This window comes from Ovis canadensis, chromosome 1 (genome assembly GCF_042477335.2).
Source record: "Ovis canadensis isolate MfBH-ARS-UI-01 breed Bighorn chromosome 1, ARS-UI_OviCan_v2, whole genome shotgun sequence".
Lineage (NCBI taxonomy): Eukaryota > Metazoa > Chordata > Mammalia > Artiodactyla > Bovidae > Ovis > Ovis canadensis.
The window spans coordinates 189,883,529-189,902,689 of NC_091245.1; the positions used below are offsets into that span (position 1 = coordinate 189,883,529).

Consider the following 19,161-nt stretch of genomic DNA (forward strand, 5'->3'; position numbering starts at 1 on the left):
CCATTGAGTTGGTGATGCTATCTGACCATCTCATCCTCCTTTGCCCCCTTCTCCTCCTGCCCTCAATCTTTCCCAACATCAGGGTCTTTTCCAATGAGTTGGCTCTTCAATTCAAGTGGCCAAAGTATTGGAGCTTCAGCTTCAGCATCAATCCTTCCAGTGAATATTCAGGGTTGATTTCCTTTAGGGTTGACAGGACTGATCTCATTGCAGTTCAAAGGACTAAGAGTCTTCTCCAACACCACAATTCAAAAGCATCAATTCTTTGGCTCTCAAACTTCTTTATGGTCCAACTCTCACATCCATATGTGACTACTGGAAAAAACCATAGCTTTGACTAGATGGACCTTTGTTAGCAAAATGATGTCTCTGCTTTTTAGTACACTGTCTAGGTTTGTCATACCTTGGAAAGCAATTATCCTCCAATTAAAAATAAAAAGCAATGCGCCCAACACTATCCAAGGTAACTTCAGAGGAAAATTCACTTGTACATAAAAAATAGCATTCCTTTGGATTATTTATATCAATTCAGTTACATAAATATTTCCAAATGTAGCAACAGCAATGGTTTAGAGATGTCAAATGAAAGAGAAATTATCACTGGCTGGAAATCTTTTTATTGTAAAACTCTTCTTGTACTTGTACATTAAACATTTCTATTGATATTTTTAAAAAATAATTTCATGGCAGCATTAATAGCTCAAAATTGAGAGCAATCCAAATGCCCATCAATAGTAAAATGAATCAATAAATTGTGACATGGACACACAATGGAATAGTACACAGCAATAAAAAAGCACAGTATGGTTGAAGCTCACAAATTGTTGAGTGAAAGAAGCTAGACATAAATGAGTATTTACAGGGTGACCCCATTAGTAAAAATATAAATAATATATGGTGTTAAAGGTCAGGCTAGTGGTTACTTTCTGGGGGGTTTAGAGAATGGAAAAGGGTATGAGCACTGGTCAAATTGTACATATTTCTAAACATATGTTACACTTTAATGAAATTAGTTAATTAAAACAAAAATGAACAAAGAGATAGGACCCACTCAAGTTTTTAGAGCATCCTGAGAGGGATTAGAATACTAAGCGAATTTGGGCTACCAGTGAGACTGCGAGAAAACCCAGCAGTAATGAAACAGGAGACTGGGAACTGAGGAGGAAAGACAGCCAACAAGAAATTCACAGTAGCTGAATTCCTTAAGTGTTTTTAAAGAATAGAGTATTTAATATTCATTTTTAAGTTGTTTTTTGTGCTATGATTTGCTTTAACCTCTCTATGACCCCAAATTTACTGCTCTCAAACCATGAGTAAAGTTTATAACATCTTTTAAAAATAGTAAAACAGGATAAAAAATAGTGATGAAGAGAGATGGAAGAGAGGCTCTGCTATTAAAGGATAAGAATCCCAAAGGAAGGCATCTCCGCAAAGGTAACGCTTAGAGAAAAAAGAAGTGAGAGAGAAGAGTGTTTCAGGCTGAGAAAATGCTGAGACTTCAAGGCAGGATGTGCTGGGCACATTCAAAAACTAGTAAAGGAACCAGTGTGTGTGGAGCCAAGAAAGACTGTAGGGGGTGATGTCAAAGAAACAGCCAGGAGCCAGATAATGCTGGTTTTCACGGGGCATGGATTTTACTAGGCTTTACTCTGAATGAGACAGGAAGCCATTGCACGCAAAGTTTTGAGCAGAGAAATGACATATCCTGTTTTAAATCTATCAGTCCAGTTACCATGTGAAGAACAGAGATCTCGGCAAGGGTGGATGCTGAACCAGTTAGAAGGTTTTCTAAGGACAAGATAATGCTGGCTTAGAGGAACTGGTAGTGATGGAGGTGGAGAAAATAAGATGACTCTGGATGTATTCGGAGTCAGCAGACTTGCAGACGGACTGGACGTGGAACGTGAGAGAAAGAAAGGCATCAGTAATGCCTCAGGAAAGAACTTCCCAGCCAAAGAGCTGACCACTGGTCGAGCTTTCCTTTGATGCAGTTATCCGAGTGGAAGCCATTATTTCTTCATGGGGACTTCTGAAAATTCTTCTTTCTCCAGCTTACCTGCCAAAGAATCTCCTAAGAGGATCTTTGCCCTTTGAGGTGATAGACCCAGGTGACCTCTAAGATAGGTCATGTGCAAAATATTCTAGAACTCTAGGGCGGTTGGAACATGGTCTGCACACTATAAATTTTAGGCTAAATGGCTGCAAAGCAAATTTCCTATACCAAAGTAATTTGTAAACTGCTATTGACCTTTTTCACTTCCCATGTATTTTTAAAAAAACTTTTTTATTTTGTATTGGGGTATAGCTGATTAACAAAGAATGTGATAGTTTCAGGTGTACAGTGAATGGACTCATCTATACTATATATATGAGTATCCATTCTCCCCCAGACACTTGCTAATCTGTTCTAACAAAGAGAGAGCCTGCCTTAGGATCAACACTTTTGCCAGGCATCAGTTCTGAAGCAGGAATTAACATCACTCTTTCTTCCTTCTGATGCTGCTACTTTCTAATTGGTGTCTGTTTTTCACTTACAGAGTGATGTAGTTTCCAATTCAGGTGAAATTACTTGGCTAAGAAAATTGGGTAATTTGAAAGGAAGATATGAAGGAGCTAAATGGACCAGTAACATTTAGATATGGTAAAAAGGGCAGAACATAGAGGTGGTACATAAGTGCCTGACATTTGGGAAATAATGCCTTATACTCTGTTATAGGATGCAAGGTGTGATGAGGCAGGTTTCAGTTCAAAGCAAATGAGAACTTTCTGACAATCAGAGCTGTCTAGGAAGATTCAAAAGGGCTGCCTTAAGGGTGTTAACCACATCCCCCTCACTGTTGAAGAGGTTAGGTGCCTGTTTGTTATGAATAATACTGTGGGAAGTCAAACACCAAATAGGCTAGAAGCTGCCAACCAGAGAATATGAGATTTTTAAAATCAGAGCTTCCCAGAGATCTGGCCACTGAAGAGACTGGATTTTGGAGTAAGTTACATTAACTCCCTTCGAGTACAAATCCCAAAGAGCACCACAGAATGATACCTCTTTCTTAACATCTATCAGTCAGTTCAGTTGCTCAGCCATGTCCGACTCTTTGCAACTCCATGGACTGCAGCACACCAGGCTTCCCTGTCCATCACCAACTCCCAGAGCTTGCTCAAACTCATGTCCATTGAGTTGGTGATGCCATCCAACCATCTCATCCTCTGTCATCCTCTGCCTTCATCTCCTCCTGCTTTCAATCTTCCCCAGCATCAGGGTCTTTTCCAATGAGTCAGTTCTTTGCCTCAGGTGACCAAGGTATCGGAGTTTCAGTTTCAGCATCAGTCCTTCCAATGAATATCCAGGACTGATTTCCTTTAGGATTGACTGGTTGGCTCTCCTTGCAGTCCAAGAGACTCCCAAGAGTCTTCTCCAATACCACAGTTCAAAAGCACCAATTCTTTTGCACTCAGCTTTCTTTATAGTCCAACTTTCATATCCATACATGACTACTGGAAAAACCATAGCTTTGACAAGACAGACCTTTGTCAGCAAAGTCTTAACATCTATAGGTTCAACAGAACTGAAGACAGCATAACTTTTTTCACCATGTGATCCACTGTTATTTAACATCACTGTCTATGTGCCACTCAAAAGCATTGCCTATACCTCTGACGGGAGGTGTACAGACGGGGACCCACTGGCAAAGCACCTGGACAGTGTTCACCCTGATCAGGTCACAGTTCTGGCACTTCCTAGCTGCCCAATCCTGAACACCTTAACCAGTTTCTTCGTCTTTAAAGTGGAAGTAACTCTAGCTCTTCAGAGAGATTTTCTTAAGGATGTTTGAACGTTTTGCTCTGGTTATAAGTTGATGACTGAAGAGTATGAATTCAGGCTAAGATTGCAGTGTCATTCGGCTTGGGGCTGAATTAATTCATCCTTTGGGCACTGACCAGACTGTGCTGGTAGTCAGCTAAAATGTCTAAGATATTTTGATGCAGACTGCTGCTGAGCCAAATCCCCCATTGTGAACTCGTACAGCTGGAGATTTGGGCCTGAGGCAGGACTTGGCATTTATTCTTATTAACTAGATTCTGCCTTTCACTTTAACCTGGTGCTTCCACATTTGTTCAACTCCTTCTCTTACCCTACATTTGAACGGAAGGAGGTCAAACCAACAGAACTGAGCTAGGATGACGATGTATTTGTGACTCTAGACGTGAGTGTCTGTCCCTTTGGAGCAGGAAAAAGAAAACTTTTTGCCGAGTATCAGGTTATTTTCTCCAATACCTCATTTAATGCTCCAAGAATCCCTTAAGGTAAGTGTTAACCCCAGTCTACTGAAAAAAAAATCTGCATTTTTCTTTACTTGACATTTTTAAGCATGGTAACTATGCAATTTTTTACTCTTTCAGCTTAATGTTATTTTGTAAACACTTTATCACATTGCTTCGTATTTTCCTTTATTTTTTTGGCTTTATAAGTAAATAAATACTCCCTCCTTGTTCTAAAAACATTTTGAGGCACTCCTGCCTTGATGTTTATCATTTTAACGACTATATTATAGCTCACTAAGTTACCCCAAAATATGAAAATATTTTATTTTACCAATTTCCTATTGTTGACAGGTTGGCTTTGTTTCTTTGCTTTTGTGGTTTTTTAAAAATTATGACATTCTGTAAAAAAACATCCTGCTATGAACATCTACACATAAGTATCTTTTGTTCTGGAAATTTCCCCAAGGATGGAATTAATGCATCCTCTGCATCAAAGAGGATAACAACTCTGGTGGCTCTTTATAGAGACAAGCAAATTGCTCACGTAAAACAGTATGTGTTATCTGAGGATAAAAGGAAATAACTGGCTTTCTACAAAAGAAATTAATTTTCCACTTACTCATAAAGTATTCGCGCCCCTGATAGGTGGCAGGTGCCATGCCAGGGAATGGGGACAGGAATGAGCAGGGGCGGCCGGTCGCGGTCTCCTAGCAGCTCACAGTCAGGTCGGACAGAGGAAATTACACCCGACAGGTGTCTGCCTCTGCCTAGGGAGGACCGAAGTGCCCTTTTGCGCAAGAGAGTGGAAGGAGGGAGCTGCCTGCAAACACCGAGCAGTTTCTGCAGCTTAGAACCGAGTCCTACAGAATGAGTAAGAATTTTGGTACGCGATTTGTATTTATTTTACCTTGACTCTCCGGCCTTTCATCGGAAAAAAAAAAAAAAGTTCCCCACTCCAGTACAGAGAAGGTTGGCAGAGTCGTAAGCCCCCAACCTCTTAAACTTCTTTGCATCTCCAAGGAGGAGGGAAGACGGGGTTCTTTCCGACCTGGGGAGCTGGGTCTGGGGTCCAAGAACCCCAAGGTAACACCGGAAGGAACAGCAGAGGAGGCGAGCGCGTGGCCCGCCGCCGGGAGAACCAGACCCGACGCGCGGTCTCGGCGCCGGGGTCCAGGGGACTCAGCTCAGCACGACTGGGAAGCCGGTGAGGGAACCGGGGCTGCCGGGTGGAGGGTTAGCGAGCAGCCCGCCAGAGAAGTGGAGCGGAGCTGGGCTCTGCAGTTGGGGACCCCGAGGGGGCGGGCGCCAGAGGGGCGGAGCTCCGAGGCAGAGGCCGCGGCGGCGGTCCAGAGGGTCTGCGGGGGCTGCTTCGGCAGGACCCGAGGACTGGCGCCTCTCCGAGCCAGTGACCTTGACATCGCGAGTGGGCCCCGCGCGCCGTCTTGAGCGCGCCTCGTGGAGACCCACGGCCGACCGGCCGGCGCTGCCCGGGGTGAGGGAGCCCGGGCCGGGACGCCAGGTAGGACCACCGGCCGCGAGGAGGGCGGGCAGAAAGGGCCCGGGTGGGGAGACGGAATGGAGGATCTGGGGGTCGCGGGCAGGGGGCTAAGCGAAGGGCGCAAGCTGGACCAGCTCAGCCCTGGGGACGCTGCGCGCAGGGCACGGGGGACGTCAGGGTCCAGGGTCCAGGGTCCAGCTTACAGGACCGAAGGCTTGCCGCTCCTCAGAAGCGGCAGTGGGTCACCCTCTTAGATACGCGGGGGTGCATGCGCACCAAAACGCGGCTTGTGGGGTGCCGTCTTCTGCCTCCGCCTTGTTTCCGCCTGTGACCATGGTCAGAAAGTATTCCCTGTCCGTGTGTCAACAGGGAGCAGGCAGTTTTCTGGCGTATATGCATATGGAAGGCTACTGTGTCAGAATCCATCCTCATGGGCCATGAGTCCCCTCTCAGGATACTTGGCCCAAGCTTCCAGCTGCCTTGGGGACCTAGCCTCACTGACACCAAACTAAGGTGTCAGTCCCCAGGCCTTTTCACCATATACCATATTTCTTAGGACGAAAAAAGAAGTACCAGTTTGATGGTCTTTTACTATTTATTTTTTTAAAATTGTAGTTTCAATACATGGTTTATAAAAAATATATAACTTCAAGAGATATTCCTATGCTAGCATTTGTGTCTACTTATACCCCCTTGTTTTTTTAACCCAGATCTTTTTCTACCCTACTTCTTCCGTCCCCTCCTGTTGATTCTTTATCCCACCTCCTGCCTAAAAAAGTATCCAAAGAAAATGACGTCACCGCCACCGCCCGCATCCCTTAATCTCTAGGGTTCCTTGCTGGCCCCACCCCTGATGTCTTTAAACGTCTTTCACCAGAGTAGCCCTTGGGGTAGTGAGTCCACTGCCAAGAGGACATTTCTTTTACTTGCCTTAACTCTCCCAGAGATTCGAAGAAAGGAGCTTTGGGGAAGGGTCCCTGAAGAATTTTATACTACCAGTTATTTTCCTTAAACTGGACTTTCCAAACGCAATTTAAGTAGTCTGGTACTGATGAAAATTTATGAAGGAAATTTCCTGAAATGCTCTAGACTTCCAAAAGTTAACACTTCACTAGCTCCTGTTCCTGAAAGCAGAGCTTTGCCAATCACAACTCTCACTACCTCTGTTGCCTCCATCCAGGACCAGCAAAGAAACAGGCATAGGATTTTTCATCAGTAGGAACCTAATAGGGTGGATTTTTATATATGTGAAGGGGCTCAAGACATAGCTTTGTGGTAGTCAAGAGGAAAGGGGAAGGGATAGAAGAAAGAATTAGAAGGGGCTAGGGGATTAGAAGGGGGGAGCAGATCAAGACCCAGAAGAGGAGAATTCTGGAGGCAGGACCCTGTCATTTAGGAAGGACCCCCAGATGATGTGACTGAGAGACCACTCAGTCAGCTTGCCGACAACCAGCACAAGCAACTACTTTCCAAGGCTTTTTCTATATAAGAACAAAACATTCAGAAGTGGAAAAAAATCAACAAATCAAGCCACTTTTGTCTTTGTGATAAAATAGAAGCAGTTTAAATTATTTCTACTGAATTAATGGGTTTTGTTTTTTAGGAGTTGTGTAGACTGTTTAAAATAACCTAATAGCTACTCCCGTCATGAAGTTTTCCTTTGCTGTGTTCATATTTTCATGTTGCATGACCTTGACCCCACACAGTTCAGGAAGTTCAGGTTGGATAGAAACTGCCATTTTTAAGAACTTTTTGAAGGGGGGATTGGGAGAGATTAGAAAATAAGGACTGAGCCTTGTGGTAAGGTGGGGGAATAATGAAGAGGAATGGTTTGAGTACCACCTTGAGACTGGTAAGGAATCAGGTACAGTTCTTAGAATAAGGCAATAAATAAATAAGAGGTGAAGGAATCCATTCATCATTCATTTATGCATTCAAAATGTTTGCAGAGTGCCTGGCTATGTACCAGTCACTGAGGGAAAGATGGTAAATGAAACCAGGCAAGGTCTCTGATCTCCTGGGGTTAATAGATGCTTCAGGGAGGCAACCAATAGTAAGATAACTGAGTATTGAATATATGTAATTACAAACTAAGATAAGCTTTGTCAAGGAAAGAAATAAAGGTCTTTGAGGGTATATATAGACTACCCTAGAGATCAGGGAAGGCTTTCTCAAGGAAGTTTCCCTTGAGCTGAGATTCGGGAGCAAGTGAAAATGTTGAGGGTGTAGGTGGCTTTGAGGCAGGATCAGAATCAGTTAGGAATTCCATTTGGTTGCCAGTAATCAAGAAGGCATTTTGTTATTTTGGTCTTCTGATGCAAACAGCCGACTCATTGGAAAAGTCCCTGATGCTGGGAAAGATTGGGGGCAGAAGGAGAAAAGGGCGTCAGAGGATGAGATGGCTGGATGGCATCACCGATGCAATGGACATAAACTTGGGCAAACTTGGTGAGATGGTGAGGGACAGGGAGGCCTGGGCAGCGAGGAGGTCACAAAGAGTCAGATACAACTGGTCGACTGAACAGCAATAACCATCACGAAGGCAGATGTAGTGTTTGCAATACTGCATATGTACAGATGTAGAGTTGACATTTTTGGAATTTAGGAGAGATGCTTTGTTATCATAGCATTGTTTGTACTGCCCTGAATTGGTCATGGTTTTCCATTGCTGATGGTCTTACTTTTAAATTTAATGTTAAGATTCATTTTAGTCTGTCAGTTTATTTTATTGTGCACAATAAAATGTATGCATTGTGCTTCAAATGTGAATCATCACACTGAGGTAGATATGTGCATAACTCGCATACCAAATTTGGCTTGTGTGGTGATAGCTCATTATTGTCACTGAATACTTTCCCAGGTGAAAACAGGTGTGGCAGGTCAGCTACAGTGTCTTCTCTCCACGCCTATCCACTGCTTTGATTTTAGTTGCCCTAAAGCTGCATGTATCTCTTCAAGTTTCATATATAGTTGTTAGGTAAAGAAAAAAATTACTAATTGCATTGATGCAATAAAGTAAAATTAGTATAAATCTCACAATGTAATGGCATGGTGAGCTTTGACCAGGTATCATATTTCATGTGCAAACAAATATTTTTATTCATTCAACAACATTTATAGTGAACCTTCAATGTGCCTAGCACTCTGTGAGATACTGTGGGTAAGATGGATTAGTAAGATGATGAGACTTCATAGAAGTCTAAGAGGAGAGGGCATACTCATCTGTGCAAGGGTGGGAAAGTATTGTGGTTGCTATAATCGAAGCATAAGTAGAGAACAGTGATGCACAAGGGAAAGGAGTGGTCATTTCTGCCAGAAAAGGTTCATGGAGGAGTTAATACTTGAGCTGAATCTTGAAAGATGAGACATTCCAAAAGATAGACAAAGGGAAGAGGGCATTCCAGAAGAGGAATTCATGTGCCAAAACAAACAGGCATGAAACAGAGTGTCAAGGTCCAGGACGTGCAACTGGCTCGAAGAGCTAAGGCATGAAGAACAAAGAGGGGCTCATTAAGAGATGAGGCCGGAGTGGCAGACATGCCAGGTCACAGAACCTGCATGCCATCACACTGATAGCATTGTGGTTAAAGTATGTGCTCTGAGGTCAGACAGTCCCAGATATGCATCATGGTTCTGCCACTTGCCAGCCGTGGGGTAGTCACTTAGTAATAAATAAATAATAATTACAACTCCGGGAATTGGTGATGGACAGGGAGGCCTGGCGTGCTGCGATTCATGGGGTCACAAAGAGTCGGACACAACTGAGCAACTGAACTGAACTGAACTGAACTGAATGGTAATGAAGTTGTATCTCTCTCATAAGGTTGTTGCAGGAACTGAGGTTAAGTCATGGAGTACCTGGCACAGATTATGCACCCACTTGTTGCTGGCTGTTATTTTTTATCCTAGGGCACTAAGAGTCAGATACGACTGAGTGACTTCACTTTCACTTTTCACTTTCATGCATTGGAGAAGGACATGGCAACCCACTCTAGTGTTCTTGCCTGGAGAATCCCAGGGACAGAGGAGGCTGGTGGGCTTCCTTCTACAGGGTTGCACAGAGTTGGACACGACTGAAGCGACTTAGCAGCAGCAGCAGCAGCAGCAAGGGAGCCACTGGAGGGTTTTACATAGAGAAGTGACTTAGGGAGCAGTTTTATTTAGAGCACAGTTATTCTGGCTGCATGTGGATGCTGGGTGAAAGGGGGTTAAGTTTGGAGCAGAGCAGTCATTTAAAGCTGGAGAAGGAAATGGCAACCCACTGCAGTATTCTCACCTGGAGAATTCCCATGGACAGAGGAGCCTGGCAGGCTACAGTCCACGGGGTCGCAAGAGTCGGACACAGCTTAGCAACTAAACCAATCATTTAAAGAGATTATAGCTATTCAGATGATAGTGATGATGGCCTGAACCATGAAGAAAAGGAGATAAGTGCTTGAGACAACTGCAAGGTAGATGCCACAGAACTCAATTACTTACTAGTCGTGAGCAGTGGGATTCTGGTCTGTCATCCTTTGGTACTGTCATTCAGGTGTTCCTAGGATAAACAAAAGGAAGCCAGGTATCAAGCAGGACTGCGAATCAGATATTTAGTTTATATGCTGAGAGCTTAATGATTGGCACCCCCCAAAAGCGGTCTTTTTGATTTAAGAGACCTTTTGACACCTTCTATCTCATAACTTTGAAGGATCAGGAAGGTCTAGTCCATCCATAATGAATTTCACTTATTCATTCTCCTTGTCTCTTTCCTTTTCTCTCTCTCTCTTTCTCTCATTTCTGGGAGGCCTTTAGTTCCAGGTGGATGAACATTAGACTTCATTCATTTGCCATAGTCATAAAGTGGCACATATAAAGGCTGCTTGTGTTTGATACTTTTGGTGCAACTCTTGCCTGACTCTAGCATGACTGAGTTTTTCCTTCTCTTTTCTCAGGTGTCTGAGCGCAATCCAATAACCTCTGGCTGAGGCATGTTTATTAAAGCCAGTGAGAATTAGAGGATTTAAGTGGTCCCTATTGGCTTCCCTATTGGCTCAGACTGTAAAGAATCCACCTGCAATGCAGGAGACCTAGATTCGATCCCTGAGTTGGGAAGATCCCCTGGAGAAGGGAATGACAACCCACTCCAGTATTCTTGCCTGGAGAGTTCTATGGACAGAGGAGCTGGGTGGGCTACAGCCCATGGGGTTGCAAAGAGTCTGAGTGACTAACACATACACACAGAAACACACACACACACACACATACTTTATAATACAGTGTAGTTTGGGTAGCCACATCATCCATTCATAAGACTGAAAATAATCCAGATGTATATGATAGTGTTTACTGAAAAGTTGCTAGGGGCTTTATGCCTGTTCCCTCCAAACGTGGATCCTGGGGAATGCTGATTGAATTCTTTTCTTTTGGATTCAGCTGCTTGAACAACTGTCTGATTACTCGAAGACAGAGAGATGAACCGACTTTAAATTAGGCAGGGCCAAGGAATAAGGTTAGAAAGTGAAGAGGAACTAAAAAGCCTCTTGATGAAAGTGAAAAAGTTGGCTTAAAGCTCAACATTCAGAAAACTAAGATCATGGCATCTGGCCCCATCACTTCATGGGAAATAAATGGGGAAACAGTGGAAACAGTGTCAGACTTTATTTTGGGGGGGCTCCAAAATCACTACAGATGGTGACTGCAGCCATGAAATTAAAAGATGCTTATTCCTTGGAAGGAAAGTTATGACCAACCTAGATAGCAAATTCAAAAGCAGAGACATTACTGTGCCAACAAAGGTCCGTCTAGTCAAGGCTATGGTTTTTCCAGTGGTCATATATGGATGTGAGAATTGGACTGTGAAGAAAGGTGAGCACTGAAGAATTGATGCTTTTGAACTGTGGTGCTGGAGAAGACTCTTGAGAGTCCCTTGGACTGCAAGGAGATCCAACCAGTCCATCCTAAAGGAGACCAGTCCTGAATGTTCATTGGAAGGACTGACACTGAAGCTGAAACTCCAGTACTTTAGCCACCTCATGCGAAGAGTTGACTCACTGGAAAAGACCCTGAGGCTGGGAGGGATTGGGGGCAGGAGGAGAAGGGGATGACAGAGGATGAGATGGCTGGATGGCATCACCTACTTGATGCACATGAGTTTGCATGGAGTTGGTGATGGACAGGGAGGCCTGGCATGCTGCGATTCATGGGGTCACAAAGAATTGGACACGACTGAGCGACTGAACTGAACTGAAGGAATAAGGTGCTTCCCTGATAGCTCAGCTGGTAAAGAATCTGCCTGCAATGCAGGAGACCCCAGTTTGATTCCTGGGTTGGGAAGATCCCCTGGAGAAGGGAACAGCTACCCACTCAGGTATTCTGGCCTGGAGAATTCCATGGACTATCCCATGGGGTAGTCGACAAAGAGTCCGACAAAGAGTCGGACAGGGCTGAATGACTTTCACTTTCAAGGAGTAAGGTGGCAAAATGTGAAATGAAGGGGAAAAAAGGTCTGCCTCTGCCATGGATGGTCTAGAATTTGGTTAAAAGTGGACTTCCCATCTCTGTGACCTTGGGCAATATAGCCAAGCTCTGTGAACCTCAGCTTTTACTGGTGGATATCCCAGGTGGCATAGTGGTAAAGAATCTGCCTGCCAATGCAGGAGACACAAGAGATGCAGGTTTGATCCCTGAGCTGGGGAGATTGCCTGAAATAGCAAATGACAACCCATTCCAGGATTCTTGCCTGGACAAAAGAGCCAGGTGGACTAGAGTCCATGGGGTCGCAAAAGAGATGGATACAACTTAGCGACTGAATATTAATAACAACAACAAATCCCTTTAATAACTGTAAAACTGAGGTAATATTTCCTTGTGGACTAGATATGAAAAGTGGTTAATACAGTGCTTGGCATTTGGTAGCTGCTTACCTGGCCTGTATCCTTTGTCACAGCTCATCTCTGGGGCTTACATGGAAAAAGTAAGACGAATGAGGATTTCTTAGTTTAAGTAACCTGAATTAATTGACTTTTATGTATTTCTTATCTATGACTGATTCACACTTACACCACTCCTCCTCCCCGGGAACTGGTTGGAAACCTGTTTTCCTCCACCTTCAGGGAATGCTTATCAGTGATGGGGGCAAAGGTAATATGAGACCTGCTGAGAGGAAGCTAATTTTAGATATTCTTCTTTCAACAAATCTTTCAATACACACAAGCAAAATTACTATCAAATAGCAAAATGGAGTTACTTGACTTCTTTCATCCATGTTTTTGTTGCTGGAGTTCCTGACATGCATGTTTCTTATTTAAATTGTTTTTCATGTAGAAAAAAAGAAGCAAGCTCAAAGAGACTCTAATCGTTCCCCCTAATAATGGTGAACTGCTTGTACTGAGGGGGAAAAAAGTTTTGTTTTTCTCCTTATAATAGAGACTGATGGTTGAAAGAATGATCATTTCTAAAGTCTTTCAAAATATTCTATAATTTGACATAGTTTAGTTCAACAAGCTTCAGTTGAGTTCCAGTTGCATGTCAGACATTGAGTTGGCACCGTTCACTCAGAGAGGCCGGATGTGTTACCCAGATCTCCAGTCTGGTAGCCTTTGTGGAAGACGGTGCCCAGGGAGAGGAGGCGGTGCCAGCTGATCTGAGAGAGCTGGTGAGAGGGGAACACACAAGCCGAGGTTCTCCAGCACAGCTTCAGACCACAAGTCTGTCAGATCATGAGCACCTCCAGGCTCAGGATCCCAGTCTGCTCATCCCTACACCCACAGCCACTGCCCACAGGGACCCTTCTGTCAAGTGTTTCTCAGTTGAGAGACCAGGAGAAGAAGGTAGTGAGGAAGCCAGGTGTACTTCTCTTTCTACACAATTAAAAATGAAACTATCTCAACTAAAGTTTGGCTCTGTGCAATTGTCAGCCAATTTTCACCCTTGTATTTGGAGAGGCAGTGCAGTACATTGGTTAAAAGTCTGGGCTCTATCGTTAGATTGCCTGAGTTATCTCCCAGTTCGACACCTTACTGACTATGTGACTTTAGACAGGTTGTTCAACCTCTTTATGTCCCAGTTTCCTTATCTATAAACTGGGGTTATTAATATTGTCTACCTCGTTGATTATTAAAGCTCTTAACTGAGCTAATACACATTGTTCAAGGTCATCAAGCACAGACAACATGTCTTATTTAACATTGAAACCCCAGAATCCAGCACATTACCTGGTACACTGGAGAAGATTACTGAGTGAACAAGTCTAATATATAGGCTGGTGTAGTAGTCAGTGACTGACAAAGCACTCTTCCATCATTAACTCATTTGATCCTCAGACTATCTCACAAGATAAGTAAGGGAGATGGGCAGGACAGGCATCATCATCTCCATTTACAAATGAGAGAACCGGTGCACTGAATGGTAGAGTGACTTGCCAGAGGAAGCACATAAATGCTATTATAATGCTCATAATGTGCTATTATATATAGCACATAATGCTATAAATGACGAATTCTCCTGACTATTTCCAGCCTTCTCCTCTTCCCATTTTTGGGTTGTCTCTTAGTCCTATGCATGTTTAATGGAACTCAAAGGAGGTCCAACTGAAAAAAAAAAAAAATGAACACACATGGCTTGTTTAGCTTTCTGAAAAAAAATGAACTTCTTACCACTGTTACTGTGTTTCAGTTGCTAAGCCATGTCCAGCCCTTTGCAACCCCATGAACTGCAGCACCCCAGGTTCCTCTGTCCTCCACCATCTCCCGGAGTCTGCTCAAATTCATGTCGGTTGAGATAGTGATGTCATCTAACCATCTAACCCTCTGCTGCCCCTTCTTACTGTAAATATACTCAAAAGAGTAACAGGTTTGGAAAGTTTCTATTTTGGGAGGTGGGGAGGAAAGCAGAGGATATTTTACAAGAATTAGGAAGTTCTTTCAAAGTGAAAAAGTAACAGAATCATAAAGGAAAATTTTGTTAGATTTTATTACATAAACATTTAAAACACTTATATATAGAAAGTCATAATTAAAAGGAATAGAAACTAAAAACTATTGCAGCAAGTATGCCAGATGGTTAAAAGTTTCCATATTGAAAGAGCTCATAGAATTTAAGACCATGGATTCAAAAAAGTGGGCAAAGGATAGTAAGAGTTTTCAAATGAGGAAAAGCACATAGCAGGTGAACATATATAAATATTTTAACTTTATTTAATAAAAGAAGTAAGAATTATTTTAAAGTGATATACCAATTTGTTGATCAAGAATACCAAGACTGAGAACTCCCCTGGGGATCCAGTGGTTAAGACTCTGTGCTTCCAGTGCAGGAGGCGCAGGTTCCATCCCTTGTCAGGGAACTAATATCCCACATACTACATGGTGCAGCCAAAAAAAAAACATACTAAGACTGTAAAGATAATGTTGGTGCAGTGAGGAAATGCCTATTCTTATAACATATTGTCTGTAAAATAACTTCCTTTAAATTGTTGATCACGGTTGACCAAGGATTTCAGTTTCTGAATTTCTATCCTAAAGAAATGATTGGAAATATGGTGAAAAATTTATACCCAGAGGTGTTCTTCACAGTGTTTATTAATGAAAGTGAAACACTAGAAAAAACTTGAGTGTCCAATAATAATGTAGAGGTTAAATAAATTATGGTGGGGGTGAAGCAGCACAGACTAGCAGCTAGAAGCGTGGATTTAGAGTCTCATGACCTAGGTTCAAATCCTGACTCTGCCAGTTATTAGCCCTTTAGGCTTAGATAACTCTCCGTATCTCACTTTGCTCATCTATACACTGGGAATGACAAGAGTACCCACCACAAAAGGGTTGTTTTGTGATTGAATGAATCATTATATGTTTATAATTCTCAAATCTTCAAAACTCTAGAAACATAAAGGTTTTTTAGAATTTAATTATCATGATTAAATACCATAAACTACCATAACTTTATTCCACTTACTGTGGCTGTTTTCTACTACTATAATTAAGATTGAGTATTAATTCTTTTCTATACTGTTACTTTCCTTATAGAATCTCTAGGATTCTTTTTATAAATTGATAACCCTCATGCACAAGTGAAAAGATTAGTTTTGAGGACAAAACTAACTGAAGTCAGGCATATCTACTTTGAGCTAACCTCTTCTTTCCAAAGTTTCTTTGGAAATAATATATTATATTGTGAAAGCTGGACTGTAAAGAAGGCAGAGTGACAAAGAATTGATACCTTCAAACTGTGGTGCTGGAGAAGACTCCTGAAAGTCCCTTTGACAGAAAGGAGATCAAACCAGTCAATCTTAAGAGAAATCAACCCTGAATACCGGTTTGAAGGGCTGATGCTGAAGCTGAAGCTCCAGTATTTTGGTCATCTGATTTGAACAGCCGACTCATTGGAAAAGTCCCTGATGCTGGGAAAGATTGAGGACAGAAGTAGAAGAGGGCGTCAGTGGATCAGATACCTGGATGGCATCACTGATACAATGGACATAAACTTGGACAAACTTCGGGAGATGGTGAAGGACAGGGAGGGCTGGCATGCTGCAGTCCATGGGGCCGCAAAGAGTTGGACACAACTGGGCGACTGAACAGCAAAAACAATATTATTAACATGCAGATTATTGAGCTCCACCCTTGGAAGTTCTGAGTTAGTAAGTCTGGGGAGAAGACAAATGTCCACCTTTTACAGCTCCCAAAGTGATGCTGGTGATGCTGATCCATGGACCACACATTAAGTAGTCCTACTGTAGTCCATGCCTTAATTTTTAACACCCCTTATACTGTATCTTTTTAATGTGAACATTTTCATTTCTGGATATCTTCAGCTTGCTTTTTAGATTTTCATTCTCCTGTCCCTTTATTTCTATGCTGTGTTGTTATGTCCAGGATTAGTAATATAATAAACTAATCTATCACTTTCTAAACACTTTTCAGGTGCCAGTAATGGTATTAGTACTCTATTCATATTATTTTTTCATTCTGCAACAACCCTGAAAGGAGGACATTGTTATCTTGACTTTAGAAGTGAGAAAACTGAGGTGCTAGGACTCCCAGTGAGTGAGAGGAACAAGTTACTTTCCATTTTACTGTCCTACCTCTTTCATACAGTGGCACACGTCACCAAGCCTCCCATGACATGCTTTCTCAGTCCTGCCCCAGCTGCTTAGTTCCCCAGTATAGCACACCCCTCTTCTCATCACCCATCCAGATCCCATCCAGGCCTTCTACACCAGGAAGCTTTCCTAGCTTTGTCCTGCCACAGCCCACACCCCTCTACATCTTTTATTCTTATCTGGCCATTTAGCCTATATGTTTGCATTTTCATACCAAGGGATTTTTGTCTAACTGGACTTGGAACTCCTTAAAGGAAGGGCCCGTCTCTTACATCTCTGGGTCCCCCTTGGAACAGCTGTGATAGGGACTGATTGCCTGCCTTACCCCCACTTCCTGCTCTCCTCCTTTCCTATCCTCCCAGTCTCCTCCTGTCCCTGCCTGCTGCTGCTGCTGCTGCTGCTGCTGCTGCTAAGTCGCTTCAGTCATGTCCGACTCTGTGTGATCCCATAGACAGCAGCCCACCTCTGTCCCTGGGATTCTCCAGGCAAGAACACTGGAATGGGTTGCCATTTTCTTCTCCGGGTCCCTGCCTAATTTGGTAAAATCAAGCCACATCAGTGAGAAGGTGGAAAATAAGTGAGGTTGAACCCTTCTTAATGCCCTTCCCTGCAGTGCAGTTGTGGGTGGTTTGCTAATGTCCACAGTGCCATGAGAAGGCACTTTTCCATGGGGCTCTGCACTGGGCAGCCAAGTACCTGCAGTGCCCTTTAGCCCTTGGATCTTCTTGGGGATTTCTAGAAACCTTCCTCTCCTTTCATAGTTCTTCAAATCTCACGTCCTTTGTTTTACTTCCCAATTTCACTGTGCATCCTTGTCTTCATTCAAGTGTCTGTCAAGAGGTGTCACCTGCCCACTCCTAACCTGTACATCTTTGGGGCCACTTCCCCCTTAAACAAGACCTCCTGGGGCCAGTACAGTGGGACACATTCATCTGGTCTGCATACTTTGGTTCTTTTTTGCCCTCCGCTCCCTTCCCCCTTCTCTTCCTCCTCTTTCCTTCCTTTGCTTTCTCTCTCCCTCTTTCTTCTGAGGTCATTATTCCTGATATTGTATGGGTGGCATTATAAAGTGACTCTGATAGCTTACACATCTCAGGTCCTTTTGTAATTTCCCCCAAATTTGTAAAGGGTCTGCCGAGCAGCTGGGCCTCGTAGCGAAGGGTGAGATTTCTGTGATGCTTTCATTTCCTCCCTGTCCATTAGTATGAAAGTGCTGGGTGTGTCTGCCTCATGGAGCTGCATGGCTAAACTGACACCTGCATTAGTCCATGATTTTAGATTCAGTTAGGTTTCTCATTCAGAAGGCTTTTTGTGACCCTGGTTATGAGCCAGCTCTGGGGTGATCCTGACACCCTCCTTCAGTGTCTCCTGGGACCGCCATTCCTTCACCTTGGAGCCTCATTCCATATTCTTGGAAGATTTCCGAGTGAAACCCTAGGATAAAAGTCATTCTGAGGACTTCCCTTTGCTGTTTCCTCAGGGTTTACAATGTTATTGGTCGTGGTACTAAGCATTTTTATATTGAATATATTGTTTTGTTTAAGCCTGTCAGAAACTTTAGTTAGGTTTTATCACAATACAGTGGGGAAACTGAGGTTTAGGAGGTTAAGTGACTTGCCTGAGGTCTCATGGCCAGCAAGTGGAACAGGCTAGATTCAAAAGCTCATAGTCAAAATTTAGTTTCTGGGAACTTTCTTCCATCCTTCAGAAAATATGACTTTGCCAAAAGCTCTCATATACATAGTTGTAACAGTATCAATGGGTACACCCTTTCTGGAGGGCAATTTGGCAATGCATATTAAAAGTTTTAAAAATGTTCTTACACTTTAACAACTTCTATGCCTGAAGTTATGCTAAGGAAATGATCATTAGTACATGTAAAGATTTAACCCTAAGGAAGCTCTGCTCTGCTGTACTTCAGTTGTGTTTGACTCTTTGCAACCCCATGGACTGTAGCCTGCCGGGGTCCTCTGTCCATGGAATTTTCCAGGCTAGAATACTGGAGTGGGCTGCCATTTCCTACTTTCAGGGGATCTTCCTGACCCAGGGATCAAACTGGCTTTTCCTGAGTCTCCTGCATTGGCCACTGAGCTGCCTGGGGTATCAAAGAAGTTCAGGGCAGCGATTTTCATAATATGAAAAATTTGAAACAGGCTCCATGTCCAACAGAAAGGAATTGGCTAAATTAAGCATCATACATAGAGACAGTGAAATACCAAGCAGTCGTTATAAATTATTTGAAAAAAAAAAGAACATTTGGTGGCATAGAAATGTGTTCATTATGTAATAAATAACACGCTATAGGATTTCAGATATGTAGTATATATAA

At 43.0% G+C, this 19,161-nt stretch overlaps 1 protein-coding gene across 2 annotated transcripts in view; it reads left to right on the top strand.

The window, feature by feature from the left end:
* Positions 1 to 4,977: 4,977 nt before the first annotated feature.
* The window catches only part of CASR (calcium sensing receptor), a 92,894-nt gene continuing 78,710 nt past the window's right edge, over positions 4,978 to 19,161 (top strand). Inside the window, exon 1 of one of the 2 annotated variants that reach the window (XM_069555512.1) lies at positions 4,978 to 5,143. The gene's annotated coding sequence lies outside the window, so the exon portion shown is untranslated. Of the gene's footprint in view, positions 5,144 to 5,511; positions 5,780 to 19,161 lie in introns of those variants that run through there. The other variant, XM_069555522.1, reaches the window with a different exon arrangement.